The sequence below is a fragment of the Chanodichthys erythropterus genome, chromosome 8 (genome assembly GCF_024489055.1).
Source record: "Chanodichthys erythropterus isolate Z2021 chromosome 8, ASM2448905v1, whole genome shotgun sequence".
Taxonomy (NCBI): Eukaryota; Metazoa; Chordata; class Actinopteri; order Cypriniformes; family Xenocyprididae; genus Chanodichthys; species Chanodichthys erythropterus.
The window spans coordinates 40,524,657-40,538,827 of NC_090228.1; positions in this window are offsets into that span (position 1 = coordinate 40,524,657).

Genomic DNA, 14,171 nt, shown 5'->3' on the forward strand with positions numbered 1-14,171 from the left:
CACCCGATCGCTTAGAAAAGTCATAGCACACCTCTCCTCAATAAGCCGGTCGATTTGACACCTCATTTGTGGGTCTACGACAAACGGTGCGGGACGAGTTACGCGCCGAAGTTTTGTCTAGGTGAATAGTAATTACAATACTAGAATGTACATTTCCTGAAGAAAATGTGAATGGTGCTTGCAGTGGCAAAATTCGGCACCCGGTTGCTAGGGTGCTGTAATTGGTTGCTAGGGTGTAGCCATGAAGTCACTACTTATTGGCAGCTTGATAGGCCGAGTCAAAAGAGCCCAGCCCCAAGTCTCTACGACCTTCTGATGCAAAGATATGATCTCACAGATTTGGTCCCCATGTTAAGTCTATGGGACATTTTTCAGACGATTTTTTGTCCGCTGTGCGAACATCGTACACCCGATCGCTTAGAAAAGTCATAGCACACCTCTCCTCAATAAGCCGGTCGATTTGACACCTCATTCGTGGGTCTACGACAAATGGTGTGGGACGAGTTACGCGCCAAAGTTTTGTCTAGGTGAATAGTAATTACAATACTAGAATGTACATTTCCTGAAGAAAATGTGAATGGTGCTTGCAGTGGCAAAATTCGGCACCGGTTGCTAGGGTGCTGTAATTGGTTGCTAGGGCGTGGCCATAAAGTCATTACTTATTGGCGGCTTGATAGGCCGAGCCAAAAGAGCCCAGCCCCAAGTCTCTATGACCATCTAAACCAAAGATATGATCTCACAGATTTGGCCCCCATTTTAAGTCTATGGGAGTTTTTTCAGCCGTTTTTTCGTACGCTGTGCGAACATCGTACACCCGATCGCTTAGAAAAGTCATAGCACACCTCTCCTCAATAAGCCGGTCGATTTGACACCTCATTCGTGGGTCTACGACAAAAACTGCGGGACGAGTTACGCGCCAAAGTTTTGTTCAGGTGAATAGTAATTACAATACTAGAATGTACATTTCCTAAAGAAAATGTGAATGGTGCTTGCAGTGGCAAAACACCGGACTCGGTTGCTGTAATTGGTTGCTAGGGCATGGCTATGAAGTTGCTGTGTCACTACTTATTGGCTGGCCGAATCAAAAGAGCCCAGCCCCAAGTCTCTACGAACTTCTGATCCAAAGATATGATCTCACAGATTTGGACCCCATGTTAAGTCTATGGGAGTTTTTTCAGCCATTTTTTTCGTACGCTGTGCGAACATCGTACACCCGATCGCTTAGAAAAGTCATAGCACACCTCTCCTCAATAAGCCGGTCGATTTGACACCTCATTTGTGGGTCTAGGACAAACGGTGCGGGACGAGTTACGCGCCAAAGTTTTGTTCAGGTGAATAGTAATTACAATACTAGAATGTACATTTCCTGAAGAAAATGTGAATGGTGCTTGCAGTGGCAAAACTCAGCACTCTTGATTAGCATGATGCTAACATAATTACCGTCCTGCTAGGATGTTTTTAGCAAAATGCTAACATGATTTGCATGTTGCTAGCATGATGCTAACACCCTAAGCATGCTACTAGCATGTTTTAAACAAAATGCTAGTCATGTTAGCATAATGCTAGCAAAATGCTAATATGATTAGCATAATACTAGCATGATGCTAGCATGATTACCATGTTGCTAGCATTATTTTAACAAGATGCTAATCATGTTAGCATTATGTTAACAACATGCTAACATGATTAGCATCGTTCTAGCTTCATGATATCAACCTTAGAATGCTTTTAGCATGATTTAAACAAGATGCTAATCCTGTTAGCATAATGCTAGCAAACATGCTAACATGATTAGCATAATGCTAGCATGATGCTAGCATGATTACCATGTTTTTAGCATGATTTTAACAAGATGCTAATCATGTTAGCATAATGCTAGCAACATGCTAACATCATTAGCATAATGCTAGCATGATGCTAGCATGATTACCATGTTGTTAGCATGTATTTAACAAGATGCTAACATGATTAGCATGTTTGCTAACATGATGCTAACATGATTATCATGCTACTAGCATCATGCTAACACAATTAGCATGCCACTAGCATTATTCTAACACATTTTTACTAGTTTGTGTCATGTTTAAACCTTAAGCTACTCACTATTAGCATGTAGCTATTCACTGCTAGCATGTGTAGCATGGTGGAAGTCCAGTTTGCTAGCATGAGTCAAAAGAGCCAACCGCCATGTCTCTATAATGTTCTGATGCAGAAATATAGGTGTTTCAAAACGGTTGCTAGGGTACTCTGTTTGGTTGCTAGGGAGTGGCTTGGCAGCTGCCAATGATGATACTCCAAAGGCTGCTTGACAATATAAACCAACCCCCATGTCTGTACGATGTTCTGACGCAGAGATATAGATCTTGCAAAATGGTTGCTAGGGTACTCTGTTTGGTTGCTAAGGAGTGGCTTGGCAGCTACCAATGATGATACACCAAAGGCTGCTTGCCAGTATGAATGATATAAACCAACCCCCATGCCTCTATGATATTCAGATTTGAAGATATCTGCCTATGCTTTGGGTTGCTAGGGTGCTCTATATGGTTGCTAAGGCGTGGCTATGATGTCTTTAAGGTGATTTGTGATTGGCGGTTTGCTGCCTCGAGTCAAATGAGCCCACCCTCATGTTTCTATGACACTCCTATCCAAAGATATTCCTTTGATCTTTTTCAATGGAAGTCTATGGAACTTGTTGCTATGGTTCTCTATATGGTTGCTAGGGCGTGGCTTGATAGCTTTACAATGATCCTGAGAGACTGATTGGTTGCCTGAGTAAAATGAGCCCACCCCCTTGTCTCTATGACATTGTGATTCAGAGTTATGTTCAATTCAAAATCCCTATGTAATTTCCCATAGTAGGAAAAACACAGTACTTCCTGGTTCATGGGCACGGCTTCACCATAGTATGTCTATGGGGCAACTTTGGGCAGCTCTTGCGCCCCAGGGGTACAACTTACACCCCATTTTGAGGTATGGTCTGAGAGAGCCTATCAGGCTCTTCAAACGTGGTAACCCACATGTTTCTATGAAACTCTCGTTAGGAGCTATTACTCATCAAAGTTTGTCCCAATGCAAAGTCTATGGGATTTTTTTCGCTACTTTTTCGCCCGCCGGACGAACATCGTACACCCGATCGCTTATAAAAGTCATAGCACACCTGTCCTCAATGAGCCGGTCGATTTGACACCTCATTCATGGGTCTATGACAAAAACTGCGGGAGGAGTAGCGCGCAGAAATTGTGTCCAGAAGAAGAAGAAGAAGAATAATAAGTATGCAGAAGAATAAGAATGGAGCTTTGCCTTTGGCAAGCACCATTAACTAGAATGTACATTTCCTGAAGAAAATGTGAATGGTGCTTGCAGTGGCAAAATTCGGCACCCGGTTGCTAGGGTGCTGTAATTGGTTGCTAGGGTGTAGCCATGAAGTCACTACTTATTGGCAGCTTGATAGGCCGAGTCAAAAGAGCCCAGCCCCAAGTCTCTACGACCTTCTGATGCAAAGATATGATCTCACAGATTTGGTCCCCATGTTAAGTCTATGGGACATTTTTCAGACGATTTTTTGTCCGCTGTGCGAACATCGTACACCCGATCGCTTAGAAAAGTCATAGCACACCTCTCCTCAATAAGCCGGTCGATTTGACACCTCATTCGTGGGTCTACGACAAATGGTGTGGGACGAGTTACGCGCCAAAGTTTTGTCTAGGTGAATAGTAATTACAATACTAGAATGTACATTTCCTGAAGAAAATGTGAATGGTGCTTGCAGTGGCAAAATTCGGCACCGGTTGCTAGGGTGCTGTAATTGGTTGCTAGGGCGTGGCCATAAAGTCATTACTTATTGGCGGCTTGATAGGCCGAGCCAAAAGAGCCCAGCCCCAAGTCTCTATGACCATCTAAACCAAAGATATGATCTCACAGATTTGGCCCCCATTTTAAGTCTATGGGAGTTTTTTCAGCCGTTTTTCGTACGCTGTGCGAACATCGTACACCCGATCGCTTAGAAAAGTCATAGCACACCTCTCCTCAATAAGCCGGTCGATTTGACACCTCATTCGTGGGTCTACGACAAAAACTGCGGGACGAGTTACGCGCCAAAGTTTTGTTCAGGTGAATAGTAATTACAATACTAGAATGTACATTTCCTAAAGAAAATGTGAATGGTGCTTGCAGTGGCAAAACACCGGACTCGGTTGCTGTAATTGGTTGCTAGGGCATGGCTATGAAGTTGCTGTGTCACTACTTATTGGCTGGCCGAATCAAAAGAGCCCAGCCCCAAGTCTCTACGAACTTCTGATCCAAAGATATGATCTCACAGATTTGGACCCCATGTTAAGTCTATGGGAGTTTTTTCAGCCATTTTTTTCGTACGCTGTGCGAACATCGTACACCCGATCGCTTAGAAAAGTCATAGCACACCTCTCCTCAATAAGCCGGTCGATTTGACACCTCATTTGTGGGTCTAGGACAAACGGTGCGGGACGAGTTACGCGCCAAAGTTTTGTTCAGGTGAATAGTAATTACAATACTAGAATGTACATTTCCTGAAGAAAATGTGAATGGTGCTTGCAGTGGCAAAACTCAGCACTCTTGATTAGCATGATGCTAACATAATTACCGTCCTGCTAGGATGTTTTTAGCAAAATGCTAACATGATTTGCATGTTGCTAGCATGATGCTAACACCCTAAGCATGCTACTAGCATGTTTTAAACAAAATGCTAGTCATGTTAGCATAATGCTAGCAAAATGCTAATATGATTAGCATAATACTAGCATGATGCTAGCATGATTACCATGTTGCTAGCATTATTTTAACAAGATGCTAATCATGTTAGCATTATGTTAACAACATGCTAACATGATTAGCATGTTGCTAGCATGATGCTAACACCCTTAGCATGCTGTTAGCATGTTTTAAACAAGATGCTAATCATGTTAGCATAATGCTAGCAAACATGCTAACATGATTAGCATAATGCTAGCATGATGCTAGCATGATTACCATGTTGCTAGCATGATTTTAACAAGATGCTAATCATGTTAGCATAATGCTAGCAACATGCTAACATCATTAGCATAATGCTAGCATGATGCTAGCATGATTACCATGTTGTTAGCATGTATTTAACAAGATGCTAACATGATTAGCATGTTTGCTAACATGATGCTAACATGATTATCATGCTACTAGCATCATGCTAACACAATTAGCATGCCACTAGCATTATTCTAACACATTTTTACTAGTTTGTGTCATGTTTAAACCTTAAGCTACTCACTATTAGCATGTAGCTATTCACTGCTAGCATGTGTAGCATGGTGGAAGTCCAGTTTGCTAGCATGAGTCAAAAGAGCCAACCGCCATGTCTCTATAATGTTCTGATGCAGAAATATAGGTGTTTCAAAACGGTTGCTAGGGTACTCTGTTTGGTTGCTAGGGAGTGGCTTGGCAGCTGCCAATGATGATACTCCAAAGGCTGCTTGACAATATAAACCAACCCCCATGTCTGTACGATGTTCTGACGCAGAGATATAGATCTTGCAAAATGGTTGCTAGGGTACTCTGTTTGGTTGCTAAGGAGTGGCTTGGCAGCTACCAATGATGATACACCAAAGGCTGCTTGCCAGTATGAATGATATAAACCAACCCCCATGCCTCTATGATATTCAGATTTGAAGATATCTGCCTATGCTTTGGGTTGCTAGGGTGCTCTATATGGTTGCTAAGGCGTGGCTATGATGTCTTTAAGGTGATTTGTGATTGGCGGTTTGCTGCCTCGAGTCAAATGAGCCCACCCTCATGTTTCTATGACACTCCTATCCAAAGATATTCCTTTGATCTTTTTCAATGGAAGTCTATGGAACTTGTTGCTATGGTTCTCTATATGGTTGCTAGGGCGTGGCTTGATAGCTTTACAATGATCCTGAGAGACTGATTGGTTGCCTGAGTAAAATGAGCCCACCCCCTTGTCTCTATGACATTGTGATTCAGAGTTATGTTCAATTCAAAATCCCTATGTAATTTCCCATAGTAGGAAAAACACAGTACTTCCTGGTTCATGGGCACGGCTTCACCATAGTATGTCTATGGGGCAACTTTGGGCAGCTCTTGCGCCCCAGGGGTACAACTTACACCCCATTTTGAGGTATGGTCTGAGAGAGCCTATCAGGCTCTTCAAACGTGGTAACCCACATGTTTCTATGAAACTCTCGTTAGGAGCTATTACTCATCAAAGTTTGTCCCAATGCAAAGTCTATGGGATTTTTTCGCTACTTTTTCGCCCGCCGGACGAACATCGTACACCCGATCGCTTATAAAAGTCATAGCACACCTGTCCTCAATGAGCCGGTCGATTTGACACCTCATTCATGGGTCTATGACAAAAACTGCGGGAGGAGTAGCGCGCAGAAATTGTGTCCAGAAGAAGAAGAAGAAGAATAATAAGTATGCAGAAGAATAAGAATGGAGCTTTGCCTTTGGCAAGCACCATTAATAAGTATGCAGAAGAATAAGAATGGAGCTTTGCCTTTGGCAAGCACCATTAACTAGAATGTACATTTCCTGAAGAAAATGTGAATGGTGCTTGCAGTGGCAAAATTCGGCACTCTTGATTAGCATGATGCTAGCATGATGCTAACACCATTAGCATACTGCTAGGATGTTTTCAGCAAGATGCTAATCATGTTAGCATAATGCGAGCAACATGCTTACATGATTAGCATGTTACTAGCATGATGCTAACACCCGTAGCATCCTGCTAGGATGTTTTTAACAAGATGCTAATCATGTTAGCATAATGCTAGCAACATGCTAACATGATTAGCATGTTGTTAGCATGATGCTAACACCCTTAGCATGCTGCTAACATGTTTTAAACAAGGTGCTAATCATGTTAGCATAATGCTAGGAACATGCTAACATGATTAGCATAATGCTAGCATTATGCTAACATGATTACCATGTTGCTAGCATGATTTTAACAAGATGCTAATCATGTTAGCATAACGCTAGCAACATGCTAACATGATTAGCATAATGCTAGCATGATGCTAACATGATTACCATGTTGCTAGCATGATTTTAACAAGATGCTAATCATGTTAGCATTATGCTAGCAACATGCTAACATGATTAGCATGATGCTAGCATGATTACCATGTTGCTAGCATGTTTTTAACAAGATGCTAACATGATTAGCATGTTTGCTAGCATGATGCTAACATGATTAGCATGCTACTACCATGATGCTAACACAATTAGCATGCTACCAGCATGATGCTAACACATTTTTACTAGTTTGTGTCATGTTTAAACACTAAGCTAATCACTATTACCATGTAGCTATTCACTGCTAGCATGTGTAGCATGTTGGAAGTCCAGTTTGCTAGCATGAGTCAAAAGAGCCAACCGCCATGTCTCTATGATGCTCTGATGCAGAGATATAGATCTTGCTAAATCGTTGCTAGGGTACTCTGTTTGGTTGCTAGGGAGTGGCTTGGCAGCTACCAATGATGATACTCCAAAGGCTGCTTGACAATATAAACCAACACCCATGTCTTTACGATGTTCTGATGCAGAGATATAGATCTTGCAAAACGGTTGCTAGGGTACTCTGTTTGGTTGCTAGGGAGTGGCTTGGCAGCTGCCAGTAATGATAAACCAAAGGCTGCTTGCCAGTATGAATGATATAAACCAACCCCCATGCCTTTATGATATTCAGATTTGAAGATATCTGCCTATGCTTTGGGTTGCTAGGGTGCTCTAAATGGTTGCTAAGGCGTGGCTATGATGTCTTTAAGGTGATTTGTGATTGGCGGTTTGCTGCCTCGAGTCAAATGAGCCCACCCTCATGTTTGTATGACACTCCTATCCAAAGATATTCATTTGATCTTTTTCAATGGAAGTCTATGGAGCTTGTTACTAAGGTGCTCTATATGCTTGCTAGGGCGTGGCTTGATAGTTTCACAATGATCCTGAGAGACTGATTGGTTGTTTGAGTAAAATGAGCCCACCCCCTTGTCTCTATGACATTGTAATCCAGAGTTATGTTCAATACAAAATCCCTATGTAATTTCCCATAGTAGGAAAAACACAGTACTTCCTGGTTCATGGGCACGGCTTCACCATAGTATGTCTATGGGGCAACTTTGGGCAGCTCTTGCGCCCCAGGGGTACAACTTACACCCCATTTTGAGATATGGTCTGACAGAGCCTGTCAGCCCCTTCAAACGTAGTAACCCACATGTTTCTATGAAATCCTCATTAGGAGCTATGACTCGTCAAATATCATCACAATGTTAAGTCTATGGGATTTTTCGCCCGATTTTTCGCCCACTGGACGAACATCGTACACCCGATCGCTTATAAAAGTCATAGCACACCTCTCCTCAATAAGCCGGTCGATTTGACACCTCATTCATGGGTCTACGACAAAAGCTGCGGGAGGAGTAGCGCGCAGAAATTTTGTCCAGAAGAAGAAGAAGAAGAAGAAGCAGAATAATAATAATAAGTATGCAGGAGAATAAGAATGGAGCTTTGCCTTTGGCAAGCACCATTAATAAGCTTAAGTACAATATCAGTAAGTTGGCTTTTTCAAGCCAACTTAATAAGCTTAAGTACAATATCAGTAAGTTGGCTTTTTCAAGCCAACTTAACTAGATAAAAAAGTTTGAAGACAAACTTTAAGTTGGCTTGAAAAAGCTGGTCCAGAAAGTTTGAAGTAGTTTTGAAAGTTTGAAGTTTGAAAGTTTAAGCTTAGTAATTTAGATAGATAGATAGTTAGTCTACTTTAGCACTTAGCTAATCAATATTAGCATGTAGCTATTCACTAGCATGTGTAGCATGTTGGAAGTACAGATTGCTAGCATGAGTCAAAACAGCCAACCGCCATGTCTCTACGATGTTCTGATGCAGAAATATAGATCTTGCAACACGGTTGCTAGGGTACTTTGTTTGGTTGCTAGGGAGTGGCTTGTCAGCTACCAATGACAACACTCCAAAGGCTACTTGACAATATAAACCATGGGCGTAGGTTTAGGGGGACGCTAGGTACTAGTCCCTATCAATATTTTGATATGACAAATTTGTCCCCACCAATATTTAGCAAGCTCCTTTGCACTGCTATTTGGATCGATTCTAACGGCCAGGACGACGACAGTACAAGAAACGCCGTAATTTGATTGGCGGCGGGGTATCTTATAGGCTACACGCGCGGGCCGGGACTACTTTTGTGCTTGCACTAGCAGCGAGCGGTTGGTGTGTGTGTGCGCGCGCGCATGTTGACGACGCCGACGGTAAGTTACCAGGACTGTCTCTCTACCACATACAAAGGCCAGAGTAAAAATATTTTAATATTCCGTTTTAACTATAATTAGCTAGCCCCACAAATAAACTAGCAGTAGTGACTGACCAGGCTTTCAAATGCAAATTCTACTGTGGAAAATAGTATTAACTGGTGATAGTATGTGTTACCCAGGATGATAGAATGCTAAATTAGCAAGTAACTGAATGTCAATTAGCCAACAGTGTTTTTTGTAAGTATAATTAGGCTATTAACGTAGCCTATAGTAAATTATGTTTGTTTGTTAATAAACTGTATGGTTGTTCAGCATTTCACATTCCCAGGTATTAACGTGAGTGTACTGGAGGGTAAATAGTGTTTAGAAAAAGGTTATTATATTTATTTATTTAGATTTCCTTGTGGCAGAATATTTTTTGTTAGTGTAATTACTAATGTACATAATTTGTTAATAAAACGTTTGGTTGTGAAGCATTACACAGTCTCAAGTTTTTAATTTTATTTTTTGAGAGTGCTTTTGGGGGGGGGGGTGTCGTGGGGTGTCCCCACCAAAGCTGAGACCAAACCTACGCCCATGATATAAACCAAACCCCATGTCTGTACGATGTTCTGATGCAGAGATATAGATCTTGCAAAACGGTTGCTAGGGTACTGTTTGGTTGCTAGGGAGTGGCTTGCCAGCTACCAATGGCGACACTTCAAAGGCTACTTGACAATATAAACCAACCCCCATGTCTGGATGATGTTCTGATGTAGAGATATAGATCTTGCAAAATGGTTGCTAGGGTACTGTTTGGTTGCTAGGGACTGGCTTGGCAGCTACGAATAATCATACTCCAAAGGCTACTTGACAATATAAACCAACCCCCACGTCTCTACGATGTTCTAATGCAGAGATATAGATTTTGCAAAATGGTTGCTAGGGCACTCTGTTTGGTTGCTATGGTGTTGCTATGCAGTTGCTAGGGTACTCGGGGTGTTTGCTAAGGTGTTGCTATGCGGTTGCTAGGGTATTCCGGATGGTTGCTAGGATGTTGCTATGCGGTTGCTATGGTAATAGGGGTGGTTGCTAAGGTGTTGCTATGCGGTTGCTAGGGTATTCGGGGTGGTTGCTAGGGGGTTGCTATGCGGTTGCTATGGTACTAGGGGTGGTTGCTAAGGTGTTGCTATGTTGTTGCTAGGGTATTCGGGGTGGTTGCTAAGGTGTTGCTATGCGGTTGCTAAGGTCTTGCTATATGGTTGCTAAGGTACTCGGGGTGGTTGCTAAGGTGTTGCTATATGGTTGCTAGGGTACTCAGGTGGTTGCTAAGGTGTTGTTATACGGTTGCTAAGGTACTTTGGGTGGTTGCTAGGGTATTGCTATGAGGTTGCTAGGATATTCTAGGAGGTTGTTATGCTGTTCTGGGTGGTTGCTATGCGGTTGCTAGGGTGCTCTGTGTGGTTGCTGTGCTGTTGCCATGGTGTTCAAGGTGGTTGCTTGGGTGATCTGGTGGTTGCTATGATAGATAGATAGATAGATAGATAGATAGATAGATAGATAGATAGATAGATTTAGTTTGATAGATAGAGATAGATTTAGTTTGATAGATAGAGATAGATTTAGTTTGATAGAGATAGATTTAGTTTGATAGATAGAGATAGATTTAGTTTGATAGATAGATAGAGATAGATAGATTTAGATAGATAGATAGATAGATAGATTTAGTTTGATAGATAGATAGATAGATAGATAGATAGATAGATAGATAGATAGATAGATAGATAGATTTAGTTTGATAGATAGAGATAGATTTAGTTTGATAGATAGAGATAGATTTAGTTTGATAGATAGAGATAGATAGATTTAGATAGATAGAGATAGATAGATTTAGATAGATAGATAGATAGATAAAGTTTGATAGATAGCTAGATAGATTTAGTTTGATAGATAGATAGATAGATAGATAGATAGATAGATAGATAGATAGATAGATAGATAGATTTAGTTTGATAGATAGATAGATAGATAGATTTAGTTTGATAGATAGAGATAGATTTAGTTTGATAGATAGATAGAGATAGATAGATTTAGATAGATAGATAGATAGAGATATAGATTTAGTTTGATAGATAGATAGATAGATAGATTTAGTTTGATAGATAGATAGATAGATAGATAGATAGATAGATAGATAGATAGATAGATAGATAGATAGAATGAGTTTGAATGAGTTTAAATGGCTTAGAAATAGGAATGGCAGTTAAATTGAGTCTGTGTGTTTGAATTTGAATTTTGACAGTTGGACGGAATGTTCAGATCAGCCAAGGCATTTCAATGGAAGTCAATGGGAGCTTTTTCCAGGTTTAATCAGCATTTTTAGGAAAACCGTAAGTCAGATCAGTCTGAAAAGATATAGCAACTCGAGTCAGAACAGTCTGAATGTCTAGTCCGAGTTTGGTGGTTGTAGCTTGAACAGTCTAGGAGGAGATACAATTTAAAATTTAGTCTAAGAAGAATAATAATAACTAGATAAAAAAGTTTGAAGACAAACTTTAAGTTGGCTTGAAAAAGCCAGTCCAGAAAGTTTTAAATAGTTTTAAAAGTTTTCAGTTTGAAGTTTTCAGTTTGAAGTTTGAAACTTTGAAGTTTGAAAGTTTAAGTTTAGTAGTTTAGATAGATAGATAGATAGATAGTTGTCACAGATGGTTACTGTAACAAGGTTAGTAGATATGGGAAGAAGGAGGCGGGAACCGGCGAACGTTCAACAAAACTTTAATGTAAAATAAACAAAGAACAAAACGAAAGTAATGCCGGCAGACCCTCGCGGACGTCTGCCGGCCACACAAACATAATAAAACATAAAATAAAGTCCAGGCCTGGTCCTCTCTCGTCCTTCACTGATGTCGCTCCTCCTTTTATGCCTCCGGAGCTCCTCCGTGAGAGACTCGAGGCCGGCAAGCCTCGCAGGTGACGCTCATTATCACTCGCGTCACCGGCCTCGCGCCGTTCCCTCACGGCTCTCGCCCGCCCTGCTCGTCACAGTTACTATGGAGTTTTATAGAGTTATTAGCATGTTCTTAGCCTACTTTAGCACTTAGCTAATAGATATTAGCATGTAGCTATTCACTGCTAGCACGTGTAGCATGTTGGAAGTAGAGATTGCTAGCATGAGTCAAAAGAGCCAACCGCCATGTCTCTACAATGTTCTGATGCAGAGATATAGATCTTACAAAACGGTTGCTAGGGTACTGTTTGGTTGCTAGGGAGTGGCATGGCAGCTACCAATGATAATACTCCAAAGATTGCTTGACAATATAAACCAAACCCCATGTCTCTACGATGTTTTGATGCAGAGATATAAATCTTGCAAAACGGTTGCTAGGGTACAGTTTGGTTGCTAGGGAGTGGCTTGGCAGCTACCAATGATAATACTCCAAAGACTGCTTGACAATATAAACCAAACCCCATGTCTCTACGATGTTTTGATGCAGAGATATAGATCTTGCAAAACGGTTGCTAGGGTACTCTGTTTGGTTGCTAGGGAGTGGCTCAGCAGCTACCAATGATGATACTCCAAAGGCTGCTTGACAATATAAACCAACCCCCATGTCTTTATGATGTTCTGATGCAGAGATATAGATCTTGCAAAACGGTTGCTAGGGTACTGTTTGGTTGCTAGGGAGTGGCTCGGCAGCTACCAATGATGATACTCCAAAGGCTACTTGACAATATAAACCAACCCCCATGTCTGTACGATGTTCTGATGCAGAGATATAGATCTTGCAAAACGGTTGCTAGGGTACTGTTTGGTTGCTAGGGAGTGGCTTGGCAGCTACCAATGATGATACTCCAAAGGCTGCTTGACAATATAAACCAACCCCCATGTCTGTACGATGTTCTGATGCAGAGATATAGATCTTGCAAAACGGTTGCTAGGGTACTGTTTGGTTGCTAGGGAGTGGCTCGGCAGCTACCAGTAATGATAGATGGATAGATAGATAGATGAGTTTGAATGAGATAGATAGATAGATAGATAGATAGATAGATAGACAGACAGACAGACAGACAGATAGATAGATAGATAGATGAGTTTGAATGAGATAGATAGATAGATAGATTAGTTTGAATGAGTTAGATAGATAGATAGATAGATAGATAGATAGATAGATAGATAGATAGATAGATAGATAGATGAGTTTGAATGAGTTAGATAGATTGAATGAGTTAGATAGATAGATAGATGAGTTTGAATGAGTTAGATAGATAGATAGATTAAGTTTGATATAGATAGATAGATAGATAGATAGATAGATAGATAGATGAGTTTGAATGAGTTAGATAGATAGATAGATTAAGTTTGATAGATAGATAGATAGATTTAGTTAGATAGATAGATAGATAGATAGATAGATGAGTTTGAATGAGTTAGATAGATAGATAGATTAAGATTAAGTTTGATAGATAGATAGATAGATAGATAGATAGATAGATAGATAGATAGATAGATAGATAGATAGATAGATAGATAGATGAGTTTGAATGAGTTAGATAGATAGATAGATTAAGTTTGATAGATAGATAGATAGATTTAGTTAGATAGATAGATAGATAGATAGATAGATAGATAGATAGATAGATAGATAGATAGATAGATAGATAGATAGATAGATGAGTTTGAATGAGTTAGATAGATAGATAGATTAAGATTAAGTTAGATAGATAGATAGATAGATAGATAGATAGATAGATAGATAGATAGATAGATAGATAGATAGATAGATAGAGTTTGAATGAGTTTGAATGAGTTAGATAGATAGATAGATTAAGTTTGATAGATAGATAGATAGATTTAGTTAGATAGATAGATAGATAGATAGATAGATAGATAGA